Raw genomic sequence first — 12,260 nt, 5'->3', positions numbered from 1 at the left:
ATATGGTAGGAACCTTTCCCTTTCACGGGAAAGCATCGGCTGGGAAAAAGGAATTGTTCTTGAAAATGGGGCCTGTGCTACTGCAGACACTGTGCTCACCCTAGGTCCACCGAATGCACTGATGTCAGCACTGAGGTCACAGAATTCCGCTGTGCGCCTGGCAACCTTGCAAACATAACAGCCCTGGTGAGCACTAGGCAGTACTGCTGGTTCACTAAGTGGTACAAGTTTTTCAGCCATTTAGGAGACTTGACTATTTTTGTTTGTATTGAATCATTTCAACGGATTGCCCAAGAGCCAAGAAGGGCCAACCTGTAGGGAAGAGGAGGAGTTGGACATCTCTTGAGGCATCTTCTAAGGGAGACTTCTAGTTGGTACGATGGAACGGCTACAAAAGAGGAAACATCTGGAAAATGAAGAGTCCCAGGAAACTGCCGAGAACGGAGGAGGTATGTGGGGGGCAACTTGTCTGGGGCACATGGGTTTCTGCCAAACTGAAGCTTCTCTAGGAAGCGGGGGACTGAGAACGTGTGACCTGTGAAGCAGGGAGCGAGAGACCTTGTCTCACTGATGCTGCCGTGTCTATCTGGAGGGCCCCTGTGTTGTGAGATGGCACAGAACGGCCAGATACCCCCTGGGAGATGGCAGGTCAGCTCCGCTGGTCTGAGGACTCTCTCCTGGGGCAGCCGGGCCTGGAGGTTTGTCGGACTCACAGCAGGCTGCATCCTGCTTGCACAGACCTAGAGGTGCAGCTTTTCTCAGTCCCCGATTTCTCTCTTATTCTCTTGGATCTTTCCCTGTGGCCATGAGGTGGGGGATGTGAAGGATGCAAGGATGCTGAGAGAGACCCATGAGTTGCTTGGCCTCTTTTACCAAAGTGGAAAGAGAAGCCCCATGAGTTGAAGGCCCTGTTGAAAAATATCTTGACAAGTGGAATGCACTTTAAAAGAAGATTGTTTGTCTAGGGATGGTGTCATATTGAAAGCAAGGAGGATTTATTCCTTCAACAGGAAGAATTTCCCAAAGGAGATCAAGGGAAGGGAAGGGTTTTCCAGAGACTGAGACCACGTGAGCCGGGGTGAGAAATGGCCTCAGGGTCCTGCGGGGAGCTCTGAGAGCCATGGGCCACGTGGTGCCTGCGTGCATTAAATGTAGGCGAGTAGCTTGCCCTGGGAGAGGGGTGGTCACCCCAGAGCTCCAGCTAGAGGCCTCTGCCCCAGATTAGAGCCCAGTAGCTCCTAACAGGCCCAGGGCCCTGGAGACTGTAGGATGGGCCCTGGGAATGGAGCTCTAGACAGCAGGCAGATTTCCAGGCAGTGGCTGGGACAGGCTGGGGAAGGCAATGACTGCCCCTGACCATTCAGAATATTTTGCTCTATGTTCCTGTGTGTGTGTGGGTGTGTGAGTGTGTGTGTGTGTGTGGGGGGGGGGGGGGTAGTGCAGAGAAGAGCGAGATGAATGGGGTTAGAGTGCTTACCAGATATAAAGTCTGCGTGGTAAATTTCTTAACACCCTGCCTGGACCTGGCTGACACTCGGTGTACGTAAGAGTGTATACAGAATTCTTGTTAGGGGTGTTTTATGAGACAGTAACTCATACACCCATGTACTCTCTGATGCAGCAAAAATATCACACACCCCACATTTAACTTCCTTAGTAAACCACACACAGCACATGGAGGTATATACACGGATCCCTCCTGTACTACGTTCTCATACAACCCACCTGTATCACAATCCTCTCCTCCAACACCAAACGCTGGAGATGAGATATGTATATAGTCACTCACACTATATATATAGGACACACACACACACACACACACTATATATATATATATATATATATATATATATATATATATATATATATATGTATCTCCACAACTCTCGCACAAACACAGCTAACTTCAGCCATCGCTAAATACCTCTGTAAGAACCAGTCACGTGTCATACACACCACACTTGTAACACATTCTTGAGTAATGCCAGACCCGCTTTGTACAAACCACAGTAAACCACAGTCTCAGTAACCCATGTCAGGATTGCCAGAGAAAATATGGGCTATCCAGTTCAATTTGAATTCCAGATAAAGAACAAGTAATTTTTCAGTATCAGTATGTCCCAAATATTGTATGGGCCATACTTACACTAAAACTAAGTGAGAACAAATACTGCATGGGAATACTTACACTAAAACATTATTCTGGTTTTATCTGAAACTGAAATTTAACTGGGTGCCTTGTATTCTTGTTCGCTAAGTCTGGCAACCCTTATATACTTACCACCAGCTGATGTATTATATATTTATTGTAGTTTTGTTTAGTGTGTGTCTTCCCCTACTAGAATGTGCAGCGTTACCAAAGACTACAACAATGGAAGAGTGCCGGATACACAGGAGTAGCTGCTTACTGAATCTTGGTGAATGAATGAATGAACACGCACCATAAATACAAGCCACACCATGTAATGAGGAAACGTTACATGTCCCAGAATTCCTGACTTGTGAACAGAAACCATGCACACAAAGGCCACAGACACAGATAGACACGTCTGCACTGTGCTCCCCATGCCAACCCCACACTTACCACAGACTTAACTGATACACATCACTCACTCTTCCCACACACTCACAGTCACCACCGAGGCCTACATTACCAACTAGACAGTGAGAGAATAAGTATTGATTGGAATTAAATCCTGGAGGATCCACTGGGAACCACACTCTCAACTGTGTGTATTCACTGCACCTGACACGTGTCACACACTCAGTAAATATTTGTGGACAGAGGACTGATGAACCCACCCTGAGCCTTTCATTCCTCCCTCAGGAATCTCGAAGTCACAAGAGGATCCCCCTCGGCTTGGATCCATTGTGGTGGCCCAAGGCTGCAGCCCAGGGGCAGTGGAGGTCTCCTCTGCCTCTAAATACTTCTTCTGTACTTCTACTCTGCGCAAGCTCAGCTACGCTGGTAAGGGCGTGGGGCTCCTCAGGTGACGGGGTGATTGGCTGTGAAGCAGGAGGCACACAGATCCCAGGGAGGCTGAGAGGAAATCCAGGGTCATCAGAGGTGATGAGGGCTCTGTGGAGGAGCCTGGGCAGGATGGCTGAGCTGTTCCGAGGGCGTGGATGCCAGCTGAGTCTGGGGGTGTGTGTGTGAATACTGCTACTACCATGGTGGGGAAGTCAAGGAGCAGGGGCCGGAAAGGTCTGGGCTTGAGGTGGAGGGAAGAGGGACCAGATTAAGCATCTTCAGAGGAAAATGTAGGCTTTGTCTTTGCCTTTGCTTCCAGAGAAGGACAGAGTTCTGCATCATACACCTCCAGCCTGAGAGCAGGACCATCCAGCTCAGGTGCACACAGCTCACACATACACGCGCCCTCCAGGCACAGCCCTTCTCAGTGCACATCAACCCCAAGCACGTGCTCCACAGTACTCTCCTGCACCACAGCCCCATTCCACAAGGAATGCACCACCGATATTCCCAAACTCACACTCCTCATCGTACACGCATCCAGCCGCATCCCTCACATACTACAGCCCTCACCACCATACTCCACACCCCTGTATACAGACACCGCTCCAGTATACCCCCCCACGCACATGAAAAGCCCACAGATGACACCACATACACCACTCCGTCCTACGGCCAATGGACACCAAGCTCACGACATTGCTATGTCGTGCCAATGTCCCTCTCTCGTCTACCACACCTGCTCCCTCAGCTTCCGGCATGGCCCATGCATGTTATTATGATTTTAATTTCCTTTTTCAGGAATCCGGAGATTTCATCGAGACACTGCCCAGCCTAGACCACCCCTAGCCCAGGATCAGGAAGAAGGAGAGACCGCTTCCCCATCACACTGTGTCTCCTCCTCACCCTCTTCACCCTGTAAGAACTATCTGCACCCAGACAAAGAGGAAAGGGGCATGAAAATATACTACATGCAGGTACAAGTGAACAAGGGTGTCGCTGTCTCCTGGAAGACAAAGAAACCCTTGGAGTTGCCTGAAAAGCAGCTGAGGATAGAAGAAGTGACCCTTCCTGAGGATGTGTGCGCAGTAGCCACTGACCCCTCTTCTGATGTGTGCACCGAAAGCCTCCTGTCTGACAGTGAGCCCACTGGGTAGGAGAAAGAGTATGAGGAAAGGGCAGAGCCAGGCAGCCCATCAGGGCCACCTGCCGTCGAGGAGAGACCCAGCGCCAAGACAGCGGACTGGATGCTGACCATGGAGACCGGCTTCAGGTGCATGGCCTGCTGCCGGGTCTTCCCCACCTTGGAGATCCTCCAGCAGCACGTGAAGGGCGGCATCCTGCAGGGCTTCAGCTGCCGTGCCTTTCATCTCACCATGGCCCAGCGGATGGGCAATGTGGAATCCGAGAGCACCCCAGAGGAAGAGGACGAGGAGGAGGAGGAGGAGAACGAGGAGGAGGAGGAGGAGGAGGAGGAGGAGGAGGAGGAGAAGGAGGTAGAGAAGCAAGAAGAAAAGGAGAATGAGGGAGAGCAGCCCACGGGGGAAGGCCCCAGCCCAAAGAGACCCCGCAGGCAGGGTCTTTTCTCTCCTTTGAGTTCCAAACAGCAACTGAGATTCATGGGACAGAAGATCCTGGAAGACGGTGTGGCCGTCCCTTGGAAGAGGTAAGCCTTGAGGCTGGCAGTCTTCTGAGCCTATGTCACGAGGGCCCAGAGGAGTCTAAGGGAAGGGGCCGCACACATGTGCTGGTTTACCTAATGGCTCTGCAGTTGCATCAAATGGGACACACCCAGCACTAACAAAGGCATTGACCTCTGTTGACGTAAACAAGAAGGTGGAGCCTTTTCCTAGGAGTTTTCTCAGGGTCTGCACGATGGACCTCAACTCTTAGAGGACGTACTGCCAGCAGCTCCTTCTCGGCAGAGAGAGCCAGGAGTGGTCTCAAGAGAGGACAGGGGCCCTTGCAGGACCAGAACTTTGAGGTCTGAGAGCCTTGGGCCTGAGCCGAGATCTCACCCGGACCACTGGACCTAGCCTTCTGTGACAAAGGGGAATATGAAAGAGAGTCACGTGGAAATGAGGTCCCCCGAGATATGGAAATGTTCCAGAACCTTCGTTGCGTGGTAGTTGATCTGGAGCCAAGCTCACTGTGGTGTGTGTGGCTCTGAGCATTAAGGCAATGCTGGAGGGTAACCCTGACCAGCAGAGCTTGGAGTGCTTCTTGTCTCTTCCTGTTCTACCTCATTTGTTTTATCCCTTCCAGGGAGAAGAAAGGACCCTCGGGAGAGTAGCAGACAGAATGCCGTGGTCTGAAGGAGGATGAAGGGACCGGCACTCAGTCTAACATCATATGACAATAGAAGCGTCCTATGCAATAAAGGGCATTTTCCAAACCTTTCCTGGAGCTTTTATTTAATGACATTTTTCTATCTATGCATCTATCTGTCATCTACATCTGTATCTTTCAAGGTTTGTGAACAAGCTTTCACATAAGCACTAGAGACGTCCGCCAGCATTTTCCAGAAGAGGCCTGCAAATTGCTGGGGACTCCTCACAAATAGGGAACGGCCACAACCCCTGCCACACAGACTATGCGTGTGGCCCTCCTGACGTACTCCCACTCTCTCTCTGAATTTCCCAACGTCTGAGATGAGGGTGCTGGCTGGAGGCAATGATCACGTGCAGGCTGAATCTTCTCCAGATTCTGATTCTCTTCCTGGGCATATCGTCCTTAAGCACAGTCTCCATGTCCCTGGCCACACTGATCTCTCTCCTTCAGTCCTTCCCTCCCTCCCTCTCCTGCCTCCCAGTGCAGAGAATACTTTTTTGCATTTGAGACGACATTTATTTTTGGTTCACAGAATTCTCACCTGTTCTACTGTGGCCTCCGTTGTGAACATTCCAAAGCTGAGACTTTTCTGTTTTTCTCCCTCATTTCTGCTGAGTCTTTACCTTCCTAATGCAGTGAACTCACAGTGCCTAGCTGACTGGATGGGGAAAAAGATCCAGGGAGCAAAGAGAAATAATAAAAGAATATATCAGTTAATTTTTCATAGTGTTATCCAACTACATATTTTTAAAATTTTGGAATAATATTAGGAATCTTCTCTTTATAAAAAACTGAATTATCGGGCTTCCCTGGTGGAGCAGTGGTTAAGAATATGCCTGCGAATGCAGGGGTCATGGGTTCGAGCCCTGGTCTGGGAACATCCCACGTGCCACGGAGTAACTAAGCCCGCGCGCCACAACTACTGATCCTGCGCTCTAGAGCCCGTGTGCCACATCAACGGAGCCCACGTGCCACAACTACGGAAGCCTGCGTGCCTAGAGACCATGCTCTGCAACAAGAGAAGCCACTGCAATGAGAAGCCCGTGCACCACAGCCAAGAGGAGCCCCCGCTCACTGCAACTAGAGAAGGCCCGCTAGCAGCGACAAAGACCCAATGCAGCCCCAAATAAATTAATTAATTTTTAAAAATTGAATTAGTTTCAAGGGTACAATGTATAAAAGTAGAATAAAAGCCCCCCTTCATAACCCCCCAACCCCACTCTAAAGATGGAATCGATATGCTGTGATACAATTTATAGTCGTAGTACTACTCCTCCTCCCACCACATCCGAAATCCTCTGAGCCAGGTGCAGCAGCTTCCTTTCACAATGCTAGGACCCGCCACAAGACACATGATAATCCCTTTGGACATTTCAAGGAGCGGCACCAAGGGAACAGTACCGGGGAAATGCCACTGACAGCTCAGAATATCCATGGCATTTCTAGAGCCTCGGCACTGCTCTCGCTCTGGGAATGAAGGTCCAAAAAGCACATCGGAGAATGTTCATAGTTGTAAACAAGCTCCACCTTTGAAACACAATCTGCATAGAACCACATATACAAGCCTGCACGATGGATGAAGCCAAGGTCTCCTCCATGATTTCCCTTCTGACCACCTTATTGTCTCCTCAACCATAAAAGGTGAACTTGAAACTCAGGACCTTGCCTTGTCACCAGAAACATCCAAGCTTGGATCAGTCTTTCTAAGACCAGATACTTGCTCTCTGAACTATTAGAGACTTGTCACATACACACAGGTAGAACAGGATTATTTCTATCTACCTGGGGACTTGGAGTCTTTCACATTGCTCCTGTTAAAACTCTCACAACAGCAAAACTTTACCTACAAAGGGTTCAAGCTATGACACTCCCAACTTCCACAAACCTCCTCAGCTCTTGTGAGTCACATGCAGCCAATTCCAGGAATTGGAAACATGGTTGTGAGGATGAAACTGACTTTGGGGCTCCCCTTGGATATGGTCTTCCAGACTTACCAAAAGGCCATTAAGAGGAAGGTTTACCCCACCTCAGGGAAACCCGAGGCAGTACTTGCAGTCAAGGGCTGGCCATGGCTTCTGAGCTACATCCAAAAAGAATTTCATACTGTACCTGGATCTGCTGAAGCCATTTCTGACTGTCCGAGAGCCAGCCTGTACCGTTCCTCAACTGCCTCCATTGTGGATCATCAGTAGGGCTGTCAGATTTAGGACATAAAAATACAGGATACCCAGTTAAACTTGAACTTCACATGAATAATAAGTCATTATTTTTAGTATAAGTAGATCCTATGAACTATTTGGGGCATACTTATCTTCAAAATGTACTCGTTGTTTTTCAAACATTCATATTTAACTAAACAGTCTATATTTTATCTGTCAACCCTACTCAGCAGAAATGATGGAGGCTCATAGAGATCCAGGAGACGCCTCAGCGCCTCCTCAGCTTTTATTTCTACGTCCTGGACAGCGAGCACGAACCTTCCACTCCCAGTCAGTGGCTAGAATGGAGGATATTCTCTGTTTTAGAGCTTTTTCTACTTGTCATTGTTATTATCTTCCTTATTTTAAAGAGATGTTTATTTTTTCCCAATCTCAATAGCTCATCCAAAAGTATTTCAAAGTTCATTAGAGAAGGGAAAAACAATATGGTTCTGAAAAGTGAAGGAAACCGCCTGGTGTTTAGTAAAGAAGTAGTAGGGAGACTGAAAAAGCCAAACTTAATAAGCAGATCTCTCCAAGGGTATTTTCAGAGCTTGATACACTCCCACACCCTGAAAATATTATTACATCAAGAATGTAGAACTGCTAACCAAATGTAAGGCTCCCATATGATTCTATCAAACTGAGGATGCTTCTTTACTAAGCAGTGAGCACACTTGCTGTCCCAGGGACCTTGGCAGTTGCAACGTAGGGCTCTTCCCTTTGGGATGGAAACAGCAAGTTTTCCTGTGGTCTACACGCTGGCCCCAAAAATACTACACTCCCAATACTTGTCAACTTTAAGTATTTTTCTACATATCTCCATTTTTCTGTTACTATTTGGACTACATCCTAGACTTGACACTACATAAATTGCATTCAAGAAGCTATTTTTAAAAGTTGGTAGGAAACCTTAAATCTATGGCTTGCAGTCCCTGGCTTACTTTCATCCAGGTGCATAAGGGTTTTCAAAAGTAGTCAGGTTCCTTACCCCGTATCACAGCCCCACGCTTGTGTCACAGATATAAAAATGGAACATGATATTTAAGGTTTTAGTAGCCAAATCATCAAGCCTCCCAGACAGAGGCAATAGAGCAAAATGATTACAGAGGCATGGATTTTGATTTGCTCCAGTGTCTTGGGCAAGTCACTTGGCCTCTGTATTTATTTGTATTTATCTGCACTTATCTGTCACTTGGGGGTCATAATTGTACCTGGTCCATGGGTACGCTGTACAAATGATCTGTAAAGTAGTTACAAGAAACCGACACAGAGTAAGCACTCCACAGACATTGGCTATTAGCTATTGGAAATAGTTCTCCGTGAAACAGATGACATTATCCGTGGATGACTCGGTGGGAGACAGTGAATCACAGAATCACAGCATGTTGAAAGTGACCTAGTTCACACTCTAATGTGAAAAGAAGAAAAGTGTGCATGGGTAGAAAATGTCTGAAACTTTACACAACAAAGAGTTCATCATGTTAACTTGGAGGATTAGAATAAATCAGGAAAGGAGGAAAGAAAAACTTGAGTGTAATTCAATTTCTCTATCATTTGTGTTTCTACACTGAGACTCTGAATACACTGGAAGTGCAATTTTTTTTAATGTGGCGGGATAAAGGTTTTCAAGTTTTCCTGATCCATCCGTATTATTATCTCAGAATTGCTGGCATTTCTTGCCATCTTTGGATCTACACCCATCTGAGTCAGTGGGCCATTCTGGACGGAGGAGATAATAGAGCAGAAGTGAAGTGAGAGAAAAGGAGAGACAAGATTTTCTCTTTTCTCTTCAAAGAGGAAAGGTCTTTGGAATGGGAACAACTCACAACCAAACTTTGCGGAAAGGATGTGATGGAAAATGAGACAAACATCCTACCCCTGTGATGAGAAGGATTCCCTGGGCTGGATGGAGGGAGGTCACAGGTGGCTGGACAAGGAAACCAACTAGGGAGAAACACACACAAGTGCAGAGCAAACACCCTGAGGCCACTCAGCCTGACTCCATGCAAACATGTGTCCAGCAGACAGCCCTTCACCTGTGGCTCCCCAGCAAGACAGGTACCTCGGGGGTGCCAACTCATTCTGAGTCCATTATGCCTGGCCATTCATAAACCGCTATCTAACGTGTGAGGAATAAACTCTCAATGTGTATGAGGAAAATGGGGAAGGAGATTGAAAGGTTACTTAAACGGAAAAAAAAGAAGTTCAGGAAGGCAAGATGGTAGAGAGACAAGAAAAAGACCTTAAAAGATAGAAAGGATTTGCCAAAGAAGAGAAAGAAAAAGAAATGATTCCGAATGGGTTAACCTGCAGCTAGGAAGTTAAGGAAGATTATTGATGGGTGAAGACTATGGAATAAAGCGAATAAAATTTCTCAGAAGTTGCTGAGAATATGGTAAGCAGCATGATTATCAAATTATGAATTGGCTGCAATGGCATTCTAGGGGGACACTAGGAAGGGGAAGCAAACGTTCATGAGATGACAGTGGCAGGTGGAAAGTTGTTTCAGGGGAAGATCAGTCTTGCAGAGGGTGTATCAGAGGAGGGCAAGTGTGAGAAAGCAAGCAAGGAAATACTAAGTGTATACGGTTCCTTCACTGAGTGCACCCAGCCCCGCGGTCAGCCTTGAGAACAAGCAGGACTTCAGGTACTGGAGCTACATTTCAGTCATCAAGACTTGAGAAGACACCCTTAACTCAGGTCTTCTCTTCAAACTCCATCTTTCCTTCTTAACCTTCATTTGGCCTCTTCTCTTACCCTCCAGCTGTGGACTGAGGCCACAGAGCAAGATGGGTCACTAGTGTCCTCCATCCCCTGGCGACTGTGGTTCACATCAGTGGAGTACCAATGGCAATAACCAAGTAACAGACACAAGAGTGTATGAAGAAGAGATTCTGATAAGGCTTTCTGTGACAGTGTGGGCCAAGTCGGCTCTATATGGCTGGTATCACGTGAATTATGAGCAGCCTTAGGGGAGAAGTTCTCAGAAGGCAGAGCCTGGCTCTCGAGAGGCTCTGTGTGCTCACAGCCCACTCCAAGACCTCAGTTACAGCTTCGGCCCCCAATATCTCTCCCTCTGCCTGCTCACAGTTTTTGAAGTCTTCTTTCCTCCACATTTCTCTTGAGAGGTGGAGGAGGAAGATGAGCTTCAGGCCAGCTCAGACTCCCCTGGGATCCCAGCAGGATGCCTATCATTAACCTCCCACCTTCTAGGAAACTCCTAAGATCTTCACATTTGGGGCAGTTCTCATTTCAGCTGTGCTTCAAATTGCTGGCTGGAGACGGCCTGTTGGAAGGTGGCTAAAAGCAAGTAGCAATCCTTCGGGCAGCCTGGCCCTTCTCGACTGTCAGACATCTTCTGGGATATTCTAGGAAATGTTGTTTGTTCTAGAGAAGGGAGGGAAACAATCCAATTGTCCAATAATGCTTGAATGGAAAATAAATGATGCTATATGCATGTGATGAAATAATATCAAACAGTCAAAAATCAAAGACCTAGATCTATATGATTTCACGTGGATAAATCTTGAAAACATAATATTGATTGAAAGAAAATAAGATAAAGAATGTTAGAATGTGATAACAGGTATGTAAGTATTTAAATATTTAAATCAATTCAACATATTGCTTCTATATAGAGAGATGCAAGAAGATGAACTTTATCCAATGAACACATTATTTACATTTAATATGTTCATTTATCTAGGAAACCCAAAAGAACCCACAGATAAACTAGCAGGAACTAATAAGACGGTTCAACAAGGCACACACATACAAGATCAATAAATTTTAAAAGTCAATCAGGCTCCTCTACACTGGCGATAACAAATTAGAAACTATAAAAGAAAATAAGAAAAAAAGAAGATCTAAAAATTGTCACAAGAGCCGTATAAATTATTTAGAGCTAAGCATACGTAGAAGGCAATATAACTAACGAACTGAGTACGACCACTTAAACTCCGCCCAAACAAAGGATTAAAAAACGACTGTTCTTACTTTATGAGAACACGCCCTCTTTCTAAGTAGCAGCTCAGTACGTGAGAGTGAATCAAAGAAACACAGCATTTGAAAAGTCAACTAGGCCAAGCCTCTCGATCGCACAGACAGAAGCTGAAGCCCAGATAGGTTGAGTTACTTGCTAAAGGGCCCAATGTCCTGACTCACGGACTCGCATTTTTCACTCATTCGTAAGACACAATCAAATTCAGTACCTTGGAAAGAGATGGGAAAAAAATGAAGAAATCAATTATATAGTTACTCATCTTTAAGTACAGAAATAGCTGTGACAAAATTACACGTATTGAGGGAAAATTGAAGTGCAGAGTTTAAAATGTCAATAATCCACAGGGAAACTGGAGACCATTTAAAACATTCATATTAAATCTCTCTAGAAAAGATATTAAAAGATCTCCAATCAAAATGTTCATTTTATAATAGATATGGTATGATACAACTTATAATAGATATGGTATGAACCTTTCCCTTTCATGGGAAAGCTTCGGCTGGGAAACAGGAATTGTTCTTGAAAACGGGGCCTGTGCTATTGCAGTGACTGTGCTGAACCTAGGTCCACAGAATGCTCTGATGTCATCATTGAGGTCACAGAATCCTGCTGTGCGCCTGGCAACCTTGGAAACTGAACAGCCCTGGTGAGCACTAGGCAGTACTCCTGGTTCACTAAGTGGTACAAGTTTTTCAGCAATTTACGAGACTTGACTATTTTTGTTTGTATTGAATCATTTCAACGGATTGCC

General features: G+C 46.4%; 1 pseudogene across 1 annotated transcript; it reads left to right on the top strand.

The window, feature by feature from the left end:
• Positions 1-379: 379 nt before the first annotated feature.
• Positions 380-11,547, top strand: LOC309816123 (protein FAM170A-like; annotated as a pseudogene). The gene is made up of 3 exons: positions 380-449; positions 3,776-4,470; positions 11,533-11,547. The product of its transcript is annotated as a protein FAM170A-like (transcript).
• Positions 11,548-12,260: the final 713 nt, after the last annotated feature.

This window comes from Mesoplodon mirus (genome assembly GCF_964341445.2).
Source record: "Mesoplodon mirus genome assembly, contig: SUPER_14_unloc_1, whole genome shotgun sequence".
NCBI classification, from domain to species: Eukaryota; Metazoa; Chordata; class Mammalia; order Artiodactyla; family Ziphiidae; genus Mesoplodon; species Mesoplodon mirus.
Note: the sequence above shows the minus strand (reverse complement) of the source record. Positions and strands in the feature narration are given on the sequence as shown.